The sequence below is a fragment of the Lathyrus oleraceus genome, chromosome 5, assembly GCF_024323335.1.
Source record: "Lathyrus oleraceus cultivar Zhongwan6 chromosome 5, CAAS_Psat_ZW6_1.0, whole genome shotgun sequence".
Lineage (NCBI taxonomy): Eukaryota > Viridiplantae > Streptophyta > Magnoliopsida > Fabales > Fabaceae > Lathyrus > Lathyrus oleraceus.
This window is the reverse complement of record NC_066583.1, coordinates 525009676-525025429: the sequence shown is the minus strand read 5'-3', so window position 1 is coordinate 525025429 and position 15754 is coordinate 525009676. Positions and strand designations below refer to the sequence as shown.

The window sequence follows — 15754 nt, the reverse complement described above, 5'->3', positions numbered from 1 at the left end:
CAAAAATGGAAACTGCCCACATAATCGTTATCACTGAAAGGTTTTGTAGTATCACATGAAACTTTTTCACTCTGATAGCGATAATATGTTGCTAGATAGCATTCACTACTTATTATGTTAAATATTCGATTAAATATAACTTACAATATTAGGGGATTATGCTAAACAAAACATACAATAACAAATTGATTTTTAAAAAAAAAAGTTAAGTATAGTCCATGGCGCAATCTTACAATGCACTTGTGATAATTAGATAACTATGGTACACCATAAGGTACAATATATTTAATGGAATGTGATACACCGTAATGGAATATGTGTTTATATGGGCTTGTTCAACATGGCAGCCCACGCAAGTTGTTATATAATCAAAACTCTTGTGCTTAAGTAAATTATTGTTGACAATATTTTTTTTAAAAATCTAAATTTTATGCATGATATGCAGCATCTTTATATCTGTTTTATCTCATACCTCAATAGTTTTAAACTCCCTAGAAATTTAATATAAATTCATTGTGTGGTATGTGGTAAAGATTTATTAGGTCCAACAAATATCTAAGAAGAACATAAATACCTATGTAAAACATGTGCACGAACATTTATTCAACTAATCTATTTTAAAATATCAAGCGAACCCACGATTGGGTCCTTAGCTCCGTGGTAGAGCATTTGACTGCAGATCAAGAGGTCATCGGTTCGAACCCTGTTGTGCCCTATTGAAGTAATTTATTATTTTTATAAACAGATCAAGAAGTAATTGAGTCAAACCTGATTTGTCCCTTTTAGAAATACATAATTTTTATTAATAAAATGAATACTTTAAAAATTAGGGAATCTACTAGAAACTGATTTGTCCCTTTTAGAAATACATAATTTTTATTAATAAAATGAATACTTTAAAAATTAGGGAATCTACTAGAAACTAGAATCACACTGGTGGTGTAAGCCCCCATAAGAAAACCAATTTCTACTTTAATAATATTTTCTTTTTATCCCCGTGGACACACTAAAGTATTCTTATTCCACACATTACACGTTTACACTAGTTTAATTTTGTCACTTTAAATTTTGTCACTATATTCTTAAATTTACTATATAGTGAGATAGTAAATTATCTATGTTGCTGACATCTGCTAAAGAATCAGCATGACTATAACTAGAATTTTCACTATTGTTCTTCCAGCTATCAATGTTATTATCCATATCAGTTAAACTAGATAGGTCTTCATTTACACCGTTATTTTCAATAGGACCAAAACTATCTATTGATTTAGTTAAACCACACCTGTATTCTAAACCCCTATTAAAGATCATTGAATTGATCCACTTTCTTTGCATAGACATAGATCTTTCTTCTTTTTCTCCATTTACATAAAAATATGATAGATGAATGAAAATATTATAGATGAATAGAATAGCATAGTCATAGTCATTGTTCGATTTTCAATTAGTATATTTTCTAAATATACTAATTGAAAATAAGTAAAAAAGCTCATAGGGTCTACGGTATTTATGGATAAACTTTATTTATTGACTTTTTCCTAATATGTAGGTTGGGCAACTTTAGATGAACAATATATCCCCTCCCCTAGAAACGTATAAGAAGCCTTTTTATGCCTTCATGAAGAAAATCGGTGATATCATCACCGGGGGACGGAAGGATTCGAACCTATTACTAACGGGACCCAATCGCCCGCCCCCCTCTATATAAGAAGCCTTTTTATGCCTTCATGAAGAAAACCGGTGATATCATCAATCAGTTTTCCCTGGGACGGAAGGATTCAAACCTCCGAATCACGGGACCAAAACCCGCCGCCTTACCGCTTGGCCACGCCCCATTTTCTATTCTATATATTATCTATTGTAATATAAATAGAAAATAAAATAAACCTTTATTTTTTGTATTATACTTTTATATTTCATTGTGAATATAAAAGTATAATACAAAAAAAGTGGATAATAATAAATTATATATATATATATAATAAATCATATCATATATATAATAATATATATAATAAGAAGATAATAATAAAAAAAAGAAAAATACAATTCATTTTCTTAAAGAACAACATTTTTGTTATGCTTAATATCTTTAGCTTGGTCTGTATTTGTATTAACTCTGCCCTTTATTCAAGTAGTTTTTTCTTGGGGAAATTACCTGAAGCTTATGCTTTTTTGAATCCAATTGTAGATTTTATGCCAGTAATACCCTTACTCTTTTTTCTCTTAGCTTTTGTTTGGCAAGCTGCTGTAAGTTTTCGATAAGATATTTAATTTGAATAATGTCCTAAAAAAAGTCAGAATTTATTAGAAAACTCAAATTTGAAGATTTTTAAAGATCAGATAAGTCTTACAGTGTGAATCCGTGATTCCAAATCTTTCAATTTTTGGATAGACAATAAAAATATGGATCATCTCATCATTTCCTTTTTTTCCATTAAAAAATAAAAATTCTATTATTTGATTTGAGTCTACCACCAATACGTGGATCTTGATTGTAGATATGAAATACAATTTTTGGTAATGGTAAAAAAGGCTCAACTCTTACTACAAACCAATTTCTTAAGTTTTTTTGAAATAACTTCATTTCTTATAAACTGAGTCTCAAAGGAAACATAATATGAAATAGAAGAGAATCTATTCTCTTTCTCTGTCGTTTTTTTTAATTATCTTGGAGATTTTGTAATGGTTACTCTAAAACTATTTGTTTACACGATAGTGATATTCTTTGTTTCTCTTTTCATCTTCGGATTCCTATCTAATGATCCGGGACGTAATCCTGGACGTGAAGAATAAGAAAATCTTTTTTCTTTTCCTTACTTGTCCTGGATTTTGAAATATTTTTCGTTTTTCTATCTATTTTTCAAAAAGAACTAGTTAAAAATGAAAGAAACAGGGAATAATAATAAAAAAAAAAAAAGAAATTCCATAAGTTCAAAAGAAAAAAATGCCAAATCATCAATAAACGGAAAGAGAGGGATTCGAACCCTCGGTACAAAAATGCGTACAACGGATTAGCAATCCGACGCTTTAGTCCACTCAGCCATCTCTCCCCAATTCAAAAAATGGAATGATTATGCTTATGATACCTCGCATAAACAAAAAGAACAAAAAGTAGGGCTATATTTCCAAAAATTCGATTTTTCATATATGAATGTAACTAAAATATCTCCTTGAGAAAGGATCTCCCCATAATGGCCGTGAATGGTTGCTCCTGGAGTTGCCAAATAAGGATTAGCCGATCTTATTATTACAGAATCCATTTGAACTATTATAACTTGACCCGATTTTAGTTTTAGGTGTGGTATATTTTTCATTTGAGCTATACATATATTTTCACAAATAAATTGTCCAAGACTTATTCTTGTAAACGTTTTTTCACAATAAAAATGATGGAGAAAAAACCAATTCAAATGGAATGGATTCAAAATGATATTACTATATAGATCGGGTTTACAAATTTTATCATTTTCGTCCATTAAATAATATTTAATTACTTGAAAAATTTCCGTTAATTTGTCAAGTTGCAAATTTTTAATTATTGAGATCTGATTATGAGTTATTAAATGATAAAGTGAATAAAAATTCGCAACTTGAAGGGCTATTCCTAAAGGGCCATTATTATTAATTGAAATTATAGGATCTTTTTTTATCCCATTGTGAGATTTTTCATTGTTGAATGGTCTCATTTGAAAACAATTAGATGATGACAAAATTATCCAAGATCGGCATTCTTTATTTCTATTCAACAACATACGAATAGTTCCGTGATTTTGGCTAAGTGATTGTTGAATTTTGCCCTTGGAATGAATAGAAAAAAATGGATTGATTCGATCCGATTTATTATCCCCAATCAATCCGAAACCAGATGGTTCATTTCTTTTTCTAATATATGAAGTATTCGATTTTACTAAGTAAATTCTTAGAAAATACTCAATCAAACCATTTGTACGTACTTCAATAAAGGAAGCGGGGGCCTCCTCAATCGAAGAACTGTTTTTGCCGTCATCCCAATTGAAGACTAAACAAGTCCGAACTAATTGAATCCTTGTGTCGGAAATTCCCCGAATGGATTTTCCATTTCCATAAAGAATATAATTGACAACTTTTAGTTCCAGATTATCCTTTTCCTGGAATAGATCTTGGGGAAAAAGTTTTACAAAATTGTTACTGTCCGGTATTTCATATAAAATGACAGGTCGAACCAAAACAAAATACTTTTTTTTGGTAGTTGCGATCCATTGGACATAGATCCAATTTTTATTATTTTTTTATTTATTGCATTTTTTTTACCGTTCCGGGTGGTATCAAGATGGCACTGTGTCGGGATATCTTATCCATCTCTCCGGGAAAATGGATATTTCCATAAAATATTTTTAATTCGATTTTTTTTTCTTGTCTAATCGGACCAATCCGCCTACTCGACTTCTTATATTGAAAGTGATTGGTGTTCCTATTCCAACAAGACTATTATTCCGTACCATTAGGGAAGAAGATTTGGGTAAAATATGCACTTCTTCGGGAAGCCAGAGATATCGACATCGAATTCCAAGGATCCATTTATCGTGTTTAGTATATAATGCACGATACAATATCGGATCATTTTATCTTCTTTTATATTCTTGGAATAAATTATTGGTTGTGCAAACCAAATAGAATCATGACTTTGAGTTGCACCAAGTCTGAAACCAAGCGGATGTATTTTTTGTCCCATAACCCCTCACCACTCTATATCAAATGATACGTCTTATTTGTCTACTTTTTTATTTTATCTATCTCTTTTTTTTTATTTATTAATCTATATCTTTATATATCTTTTTTTCTTTTTCTGCTGCAGAATAAAGCAATTCAAAAAAAATAGAATAAGATGCCCAACTCCATAAAACATAAGTTCGATCTTTCAATTTTTGAATATTATTAATATTAATTACCATTCACGCTTTGTTTGTGTTGTGACTCGACACAAATTGATAAACTTCTTAATTAATCATCATTAGTGATGAATACTAATTGTAGCATCAAATGAATGTTAAGGAAATATAGGTCAACACTCATGTTGTTGATTGAGAACCACCAAATCAGCCACTCAATGAATGGTAACGGTAGGTAAATATAAATCTTAAGCACGATATGTATTATCATTTTTCATCCTCCGATTGAAAAATGATGAATATGAATTTTGTAACTTCAAATGTAATGTGGTAGGTTAATAGAAATCTTAACGACGAGATTTATTATCATTTTTCGCAAATCCTCCGAAGTTTAGAGTAGGTGAAAATTCTCCCAATTTATGGCCTACCATACGATCTGTTATATAAACAGGTAAATGCTCTTTTCCATTATGGATAGCAATGGTATGCCCAATCATTATAGGTATAATGGTAGATTTTCTGGACCAAGTTTTTATTATTGCCTTTTCTCCTTTTGTGTTAAGCTTCTTTATTTTTCTTAATAAATGATTCGCTACAAAAGGGTTTTTTTTTTCGTGAACGTGTCATAGTTGTTAATTATTCCTCTTATAATTTGTAAAAAAGTGAATTGTTTCTCTTATATTTTATATTTCAAATTTTTTAAAATAAAATATAGAATCTCTAAAAAAAGAAAATCATATAATGTCATAGTAAATTGCTCTTTTCTTTTGTAAAGACGAAGAAACAAATTCTATTTTCTCTACGCTCCACTGACTATTTACTACGGCGACGAAGAATCAAATTATCACTATATTTATTGCTTTTTCTAGTTCTTCTTCCAACACTACGCCAAATAAGGGAAAAGAGGGCGCTTATTTTGGCCTATAACAGCGCTTTTAAGCGCCCTCTAAAGTGGCGCTGGCATAGGTAAAGACAGCGCTTTGTTTTCCTGGAGAAAGCGCTGTCTAAAGTGGCCCTTTAAGGGCCACATTATAGTGCGCTTTCAGAAAAAAGCGCCCTCTGGAGTGGTCCATAAAGGGACACCTTAGAGGGCGCTTTCTGGAAAAAGCGCCCTCTAAAGTTGTCAATGTAAAGTGTTTAGAGGGCGCTTTCTGGAAAAAGCGCCCTCTAAAGTTGTCAATGTAAAGTGTCTAGAGGGCGCTTTCTGCACAAAGCACCCTCTAAAGTTGTCAATGTAAAATGTTTAGAGGGCGCTTCCTACATAAAGCGCCCTCTAAAGTTGTCAATGTAAAGTGTTTAGAGGGCGCTTTCTGGATAAAGCGCCCTCTAAAGTTATCAATGTAAAATGTTTAGAGGGCGCTTCCTACAGAAAGCGCCCTCTAAAGTGTTAGTTGTTTTAAAAAAATTTGTTTGAAAAACAGTGGATATTTAATTGGTAACCTGTTCGCATGCTGTAAAAGTGTAAAATTCATATTGATTTCATCCTTTAATCCAATGTTATACACCATTAATCCATTGATATATACAACATGAATCCATTTATATACAACATTAATCCTCCATATATACAACATAATATATGATTCTTTGATCAACAATATACAACAACATATTCATGAGTTAGTAAAAGTACAACAACAATATACAACATATATACAACAACAGCATACAACAACAACATTCCATACATATATGTACAACAATATACAACCTAGCTATATGATTCTTTGATCAACAATGAATTGACACAATTCATCCTTCATTTCATCCAAATGAGCTCTTGAGTAAGATTTGTATTCCTCAAAGTACTACAATTAAGAGAATAAAACATATTCATGATTTAGTAACAAATTAGATGTAGGTGTTTAATTGGCTGCATTGTATGGTAAAACACTAATGTCTTGACTGATGTCATGACATGTATATGTAACTACATTATAGTTACTGCAGGACTAGCTAACACAGGATTATTGAATGCTGTGACATTCATACCTGTCAACAGATACTAAGGAACAGAAGCTCTGTTAGAACTTAGTATTCACTTGCAGTCTGGTTATCAAGGAAGAACCAGACCTGGCATAAGGCCTACTGATTGAATGTCAAACTGGATGTTGTGACATTCAGCATTGACAGCAGCTACTGAAGATTGGGCAGAGTGGTGTTCTGCTATACTTCAGCATATTAGTTAGTTTGTTCTTCAAGAGAATTACAGAACTAACCTAAGGCCAACTGTGTAAATGTTAAGATTGGACACTTTGACATTTACTAATGTAAGCTGGTACTGTAGTATGGTCATATTGATCATGTACAGATCAGCAGATTTGTACAGTCTGTTTTCTGGGAAAACAGACTCAGCATATGGACCTTGATGTCAAGCTGAATGTCGTGACATTCATGCCTGACAGCATATGCTAAATTGTAGGTTGTTCAGTTTTCTGTTACAGCTTTCTCAGGCTATTCTTTAGGAAGTCAACAGCTTAGAGAAAATTCAGGAAATCAACAACCAAGCTACATTCAATGAACCTAACAAATAGCCTATTTGTTAGCAACCTAAATATTGAATTTGAGGGAACGTATGTGACCTAAAATTCAGGAAAATACAGGTGCAAAAGCCCAGGTGCTGCAATATAAAAAGGAAGGCATTCCTCCATTCAGTTTCAGGGATTTTGAGGCGTGAAGATTTAGTGTGTCCATCTTACTTCACTGCTGTATTTTTGTGAGTCTAGAATTAGACGTATCTTGTAAGCCAAGTCATTATCAAATAGATGATTGCTTTGGCATAGGGTGTTCATTGAGTTGTAAGTGTTGTGTCACTCAAAGCTTTTAAGCGTGAGTGTTGTGTATCTTGGTTTAAGCTGTGAAGCATAACCAAGAGTTGTTTTTGAAGTGTGACTTCAAAGTGTTTTTAATATCACTGAGGTGATTGAGGGGGAGTGAGTAGGAACTCTGATCTTAGATTAAGATTGAAATTGCATTGGGTAGGGATTAAGTGATAAGTTGTAAACGGGTGAGTTTAGCTTTGAATTGATACTACTAATAGTGGATTTCCTCCCTGGCTTGGTAGCCCCCAGATGTAGGTCATGTTGGACTGAACTGGGTGAACAATTACTTGTGTTATTTACTGCACTTACAATTAAGTTCTGCATAATCCCTGTCTGTGCAGAATTGGATGTCATAACAACCAGTGTGACATCCAAAGTCTGATAACTAGAATTTCAATTGGCATCAGAGCAGGCACCCTGCCTGTGAAGTTCTGGGTGAGATCTAGGGAAGTTACTTTCTAGTACCATGGACAAGGATTTAGGACACTCAAACAGACCACCCATGTTGGATGGATCTAATTATGATGACTGGAAGCCTCGCATGATAGCCTTCTTAAGGTCTCTAGACAGCAAAGTCTGGAGAGCTGTCAACAAGGGATGGGAACATCCAACGAGGACTGATGAAGATGGAGTCAGTGTGCAGATTCCTGAAGAAGATTGGGACAAGGAACAAGAGGCATTAGCTCTTGGAAATTCCAAAGCCTTGAATGCACTGTTCAATGGAATCACTAAGAACATCTTCAGGCTGGTGCACCATTGTGAACTAGCTAAGGAAGTTTGGGATACCCTCAAGGTAACTCATGAAGGTACTTCCAAGGTGAAGATGTCAAAACTTCAGATGCTGACAACCAAGTTTGAAAATCTGAGGATGAAAGAGGATGAGACTATTCATGACTTCCACATGAATATTCTTGAAATTGCAAACACCTCTGGTGGACTAGGTGAGAAAATGGCCGAAGAGAAACTTGTAAGAAAGATTCTCAGGTCCTTGCCTAAGAGGTTTGCTATGAAGGTCACTGCCATAGAGGAGGCTCAGGACATCAGCAATATGAAGGTAGATGAGCTCATTGGTTCTCTCCAAACCTTTGAAATGGGCTTAGGTGAGTATGCTGAGAAGAAGAAAAGCATAGCCTTTGTATCTAATGCTGAAGAGGAGGCAGAAGAAGGATATACTGGAGGTGATGAAAGTATATCAGAAGCCTTAGCCATGCTTGGAAGGCAATTCAACAAGTTCATGAAGAAGATTGATCAAAGAGGTAGACCCAATGTCAAGAACATCCCGTCTGACATTAAGAAAAGATCAACTTCTGAAGAAAAGTTCAACCATGGGAAGGGAATCCAGTGTCATGGGTGTGAAGGGTATGGACACGTCAGAGCTGAATGTCCTACTTACCTCAAATTGCAAAATAAGGGGCTAGCTATCACATGGTCTGAAGGAGATTCTGAAAGTGAATCTGAAGGAGAATCTGCCAAACATGTCACTGCACTAACTAGTGTGTGTGTCTCTGAAGATGACACAAGTGCAGATGAGCTGACCTTTGATGAACTTGCTGCAGCATATAAGAAGCTGTGTACCACCAATGCAGAAGTACGTGCACAAGGTGAAAAGCAGAAGAAACTCATCAAGGAACTGGAAGATGAGAGACAGAAACAACTGTCTGCCATAGAAGGGCTGAATGATGAGATAGCCCTGCTGACCTCCAAGCTGAACCAGATGACCAAATCCATCAGAATGATGAATAAGGGAACTGACACCTTGGAAGAAATCCTAAAGGTGGGACAGCAGTCTGGAACCAAATCTGGGCTAGGATTTAGAAAAAGAGCTGAACACAAACGCCCAAAGGCTAAAGTTCAGAAGTTCAAGCAGATGTCAAAACCGATGTCCCAACATCGAGGAGCTAGGATGAATGATCATCAGAAGAGAATATTCCAGAATTTGAGGTGTCACCACTGTGGCAGGCTTGGACATATAAAAGCCTTCTGCTACTGGATTCATGGCTTCCCTAACAGAGCCTCACCTGTCAGACCTAAGCATAACACACGCAAGCGATGTGTTCCCATTAAGAAGCAACAATGGTATGCTAGGATAGCACACACTGCCCTAAGGGCTTCTTCCAGAGAAGACTGGTACTTTGACAGTGGATGCTCAAGACATATGACTGGTATGGAAAATCTACTGGTAGACATTCAACCTCACACCACCAGCTATGTGACTTTTGGTGATGGTGCCAAAGGAAAAATCAGAGGTGTGGGCAAACTGGACTGTTCTGGAGTGCCAAAACTGAACAATGTGCTGTTAGTAAGAGGACTAACTGCAAACCTCATCAGTACAAGTCAGCTGTGTGATCAAGGTTTTCATGTTCAGTTTACGAAGGAGCAGTGCATTGTGACAAATGGTGACAATCAGGAAGTTATGAGAGGAACCAGGTCCAAAGACAACTGCTATCTGTGGGAACCTGACCTCTCTAACTTTTCCACAACTTGCTCCTCAGCCAAGGAAGAACAGGAGGTGAAGCTGTGGCATAGAAGACTTGGCCATCTCCACTTACGTGGAATGAAGAAGATCATATCCAAGGAAGCAGTCAGAGGAATGCCAAAGCTTCTGATTGATGAAGGAAGAGTCTGTGGAGAATGCCAAGTGGGCAAGCAAACCAAGATGTCACACCCAAAGCTGGGACATTCCACAACCTCCAGAGTTCTGGAACTGCTGCACATGGACCTGATGGGACCTATGCAGGTGGAAAGTCTTGGAGGGAAGAAGTATGCCTACGTGGTGGTTGATGACCATTCCAGATACACGTGGATAAACTTCATCAGAGAGAAGTCAGATACATTTGATGTCTTCAAGGATCTGTGCATAAGACTTCAAAGAGAAAAGGACAGTTGTGTGGTCCGGATTAGAAGTGATCATGGCACTGAATTCAAGAATTCCAAGTTTGATGAGTTCTGCTCATCTGAAGGAATAAGCCATGAGTTCTCCTCCCCTATAACTCCTCAGCAGAATGGAATAGTTGAAAGAAAAAATAGAACTATTCAAGAATCTGCCAGAGCAATGATTCATGCAAAGAAGCTCCCTATGCACTTTTGGGCTGAAGCAATGAATACGGCGTGCTATGTTCACAACAGAGTCACCTTGAGAAAAGGAACCTCCTCCACTCTGTATGAAATATGGAAGGGTAGAAACCCCACTGTGAAGTACTTTCATATTTTTGGAAGTAAATGCTACATTCTCACAGATCGTGAACAGAGAAGGAAGCTAGATCCCAAAAGTGATGAAGGCGTATTTCTGGGATACTCCACGAACAGCAGAGCCTATAGAGTGTTCAACTACAGGACCAATGTCCTGATGGAATCCATAAATGTCATTGTGGATGATAAAGAGGAAGGAACCGATGTCATGGAGGATGTTGAAACATTCCTTGATGGTCCAACTGACAGTCCAGTCAAGCCTGAAGAAGTACAGGAACCTCCTCCTGAATGTGAAGTAGAAGCACCTGCCAAAGTGCCATCTATCAGAATTCAGAAAGACCACCCTAAGGATCTTATCATAGGGGATCCCACCAGTGGTGTAACTACCAGGTCAAGGGGAATAAACTCCAATTCCTGCTTTGTTTCCAAGGTTGAACCAAAGAATGTGAAAGAAGCCCTGACTGATGAATACTGGATCATTGCCATGCAAGAGGAACTCGAGCAGTTCACAAGGCATGAAGTATGGGAGCTGGTTCCAAGACCTGAAGGGTCCAACATCATTGGTACCAAGTGGATCTACAAAAACAAATCTGATGAGAAAGGAGTAATTACTAGAAATAAAGCAAGACTAGTAGCTCAAGGATACACTCAAGTTGAAGGAGTAGACTTTGATGAGACATTTGCTCCTGTGGCTAGACTTGAGTCCATCAGATTGCTGTTGGGGGTAGCATGCATCCTGAAGTTTAAGCTTTTTCAAATGGATGTGAAGAGTGCATTCTTGAATGGCTACCTGAATGAAGAAGTCTATGTGGAACAACCCAAAGGGTTTAGTGATCCTAACCAACCTGAGCATGTATACAAGCTGAAGAAAGCCTTGTATGGGTTGAAGCAAGCACCCAGAGCTTGGTATGAAAGGTTAACCGAATTTCTGACCACAAATGGATACAGAAAGGGTGGCATAGATAAAACCTTGTTTGTGAAGGATGAGGAAGGCAAAATCATGATAGCTCAAATCTATGTGGATGATATAGTCTTTGGTGGAATGTCAGAACAAATGGTTAAAACATTTGTTCACCAGATGCAATCTGAGTTTGAAATGAGTCTAGTGGGAGAACTGACCTATTTCCTTGGAATGCAAGTAAACCAAATGGAGGACTCCATGTTTCTCTCCCAAAGCAAGTATGCCAAGAACATAGTTAAGAAGTTTGGTATGGATCATGCCAGGCACAAAAGGACTCCAGCTCCTACTCATCTGAAGTTAACCAAGGATGATGGAGGACCCAGTGTTGATCAATGCCTATACAGAAGCATGATAGGTAGTCTGCTGTATCTAACTGCAAGTAGACCTGACATTTCCTATGCAGTTGGAGTGTGTGCCAGATATCAAGCAGAGCCCAAGGTGAGTCACTTGAATCAAGTCAAAAGGATCCTCAAGTACATCAATGGGACATGTGACTATGGGATACTGTACTCACATGGGTCTGAGCCTGTCCTATCTGGGTACTGTGATGCTGATTGGGCTGGAAGTGCTGATGACAGAAAAAGCACATCAGGTGGATGTTTCTTCTTAGGAGAAAACCTCATATCGTGGTTCAGCAAGAAGCAGAACTGTGTCTCTTTGTCCACTGCAGAGGCTGAATACATAGCGGCTGGAAGCAGTTGCTCCCAACTGGTTTGGATGAAACAAATGCTCACTGAGTACAATGTCACTCAAAATGTCATGACATTGTTCTGTGATAATCTCAGTGCCATCAACATCTCCAAGAATCCCATCCAACACAGCAGGACCAAACATATTGACATTAGGCACCACTTCATCAGAGATCTGGTGGAAGACAAGGTGATCACTTTGGAACATGTAGCCACGGATCTTCAACTGGCTGACATATTTACAAAGGCTCTGGATGCTACTCAGTTTGAAAACTTAAGGAGCAAACTGGGAATATGTCTCTCTGAGACATTATAGCAACCACTGATGGTTAGGATAAATTGTTTAATATCTCTGCCTATTAAACAATTTGTACAAGACTATGATTGGTCAACTCATCATAGCTATGCTGCGCGCAACAAGGGTGAATACAAGAGGGTAAGGGGACACCCTACAGAGAGAAGGCGTCTGTACCTGCAGGAGTTCAAGGATGCTGTTCATGCAGGAGTGGTTCTGGATGTCAGAAACAAAATCATGGCATCTGATATGGTGGTACCTACTGTAAAGCAAAAGTGGGTGATCACTTGATCGAAGCTGTGAAGCAAGATCAAGTGGATGTGAACTTGGTCGAAACTATGAAGTAAAACCAAGTCTGGAACTCTGTCATTGTGCTCTGACAATGTTGTTGGCTTTGGCAACATTTGTGACAAAAAGGGGGAGTAATAACCATCCATCCCTGACAAACAGAGTAAGTCTCTACAACAGACTCTCATGACAGATCTGAAGATTCCCCCCCCTGCAGCAGATATTGAAGTTTAGGTGCAACTTCTAATATGTGTGTGCTGCTATGTGAAGTTTTTATTTAACTTCCATGTGTGTGAGTGTGCTGCCACTCTGAGTGTTTTAGCTAGTATTATTTCCTGCTAGGTGAGTGTTTCCGCTGCTATGAACTCCGTTATGGGGATCAAAGTGTTTTAGCCAAAAATTTGCCAAAGGGGGAGTTTGTAGGTGTTTAATTGGCTGCATTGTATGGTAAAACACTAATGTCTTGACTGATGTCATGACATGTATATGTAACTACATTATAGTTACTGCAGGACTAGCTAACACAGGATTATTGAATGCTGTGACATTCATACCTGTCAACAGATACTAAGGAACAGAAGCTCTGTTAGAACTTAGTATTCACTTGCAGTCTGGTTATCAAGGAAGAACCAGACCTGGCATAAGGCCTACTGATTGAATGTCAAACTGGATGTTGTGACATTCAGCATTGACAGCAGCTACTGAAGATTGGGCAGAGTGGTGTTCTGCTATACTTCAGCATATTAGTTAGTTTGTTCTTCAAGAGAATTACAGAACTAACCTAAGGCCAACTGTGTAAATGTTAAGATTGGACACTTTGACATTTACTAATGTAAGCTGGTACTGTAGTATGGTCATATTGATCATGTACAGATCAGCAGATTTGTACAGTCTGTTTTCTGGGAAAACAGACTCAGCATATGGACCTTGATGTCAAGCTGAATGTCGTGACATTCATGCCTGACAGCATATGCTAAATTGTAGGTTGTTCAGTTTTCTGTTACAGCTTTCTCAGGCTATTCTTTAGGAAGTCAACAGCTTAGAGAAAATTCAGGAAATCAACAACCAAGCTACATTCAATGAACCTAACAAATAGCCTATTTGTTAGCAACCTAAATATTGAATTTGAGGGAACGTATGTGACCTAAAATTCAGGAAAATACAGGTGCAAAAGCCCAGGTGCTGCAATATAAAAAGGAAGGCATTCCTCCATTCAGTTTCAGGGATTTTGAGGCGTGAAGATTTAGTGTGTCCATCTTACTTCACTGCTGTATTTTTGTGAGTCTAGAATTAGACGTATCTTGTAAGCCAAGTCATTATCAAATAGATGATTGCTTTGGCATAGGGTGTTCATTGAGTTGTAAGTGTTGTGTCACTCAAAGCTTTTAAGCGTGAGTGTTGTGTATCTTGGTTTAAGCTGTGAAGCATAACCAAGAGTTGTTTTTGAAGTGTGACTTCAAAGTGTTTTTAATATCACTGAGGTGATTGAGGGGGAGTGAGTAGGAACTCTGATCTTAGATTAAGATTGAAATTGCATTGGGTAGGGATTAAGTGATAAGTTGTAAACGGGTGAGTTTAGCTTTGAATTGATACTACTAATAGTGGATTTCCTCCCTGGCTTGGTAGCCCCCAGATGTAGGTCATGTTGGACTGAACTGGGTGAACAATTACTTGTGTTATTTACTGCACTTACAATTAAGTTCTGCATAATCCCTGTCTGTGCAGAATTGGATGTCATAACAACCAGTGTGACATCCAAAGTCTGATAACTAGAATTTCATTAGATGAAATATCCGATAATATTAAAATAAACCCTAAGTTATTATTCCATACCATTTTTGGGATGTCTATACGATTCAACGCAATGATATCTCTCATAAATCTCAATACAAAAAATCCGCAATCGACCGAATTATTTTGCTGAGGACACTACACAGAAAAACAAACAATATATATATAGTTAATTTCTTACAAACACTATTATAAGCAAAAAAACAAACACTATTATAAGCAAAAATAAGATACTTAATATATACCTGAACTCTAATCCAGGTAATGTCCTTCCTATTGCGATAATTCTTTTTCGATCTAAATTTTATTATTGCCCTAACAAAATAAAAACGTATATTGAGATCAATCTGACAGACATAATTAAATATACAAATACACACGAATATTTAGGGGAATTTCACTTACGCGTCAACCGTCTTCTTCATACTCGGATATTTACTCCAATCACCCGATAACGAATCAAGATAATACACTATTAGTCTCGAAAGATCCATAGCAACCAACACCCAGTGACCACTATAAAATAAAACAAAAATTTAGATGAATGAAAATTTTCTACGTAAAAGATATACATAGATTAGAATGAAATTATTAGAAAGAAAATCTAACCCGTTGCCAGAATTAAACGGTAAAAAATACAAACTGGGTGTAGTCTTATCGCCGGCCGCCATGAATCTATCGAATAGATCATTCTTTACGGATGTTGGATTTTCCGTTATTAACGTTGCGTTGATACGGGAAGCAGCAATAAAATTGAAACGGTTACACAATTCAGTTCCCCGCAGCAATGTTACATACATATACCTTAAATAGAAACATAATAAACATTAGACTACTCATTGAAA

At 36.6% G+C, this 15754-nt stretch overlaps 1 non-coding gene across 1 annotated transcript; it reads right to left on the bottom strand.

Moving 5' to 3' along the window:
• Nucleotides 1-2969: 2969 nt before the first annotated feature.
• TRNAS-GCU (transfer RNA serine (anticodon GCU)) lies at nt 2970-3056 on the bottom strand. Its single transcript has one exon. It is a non-coding gene; the product is annotated as a tRNA-Ser (tRNA).
• Between the last annotated feature and the right edge of the window lie 12698 nt (nt 3057-15754).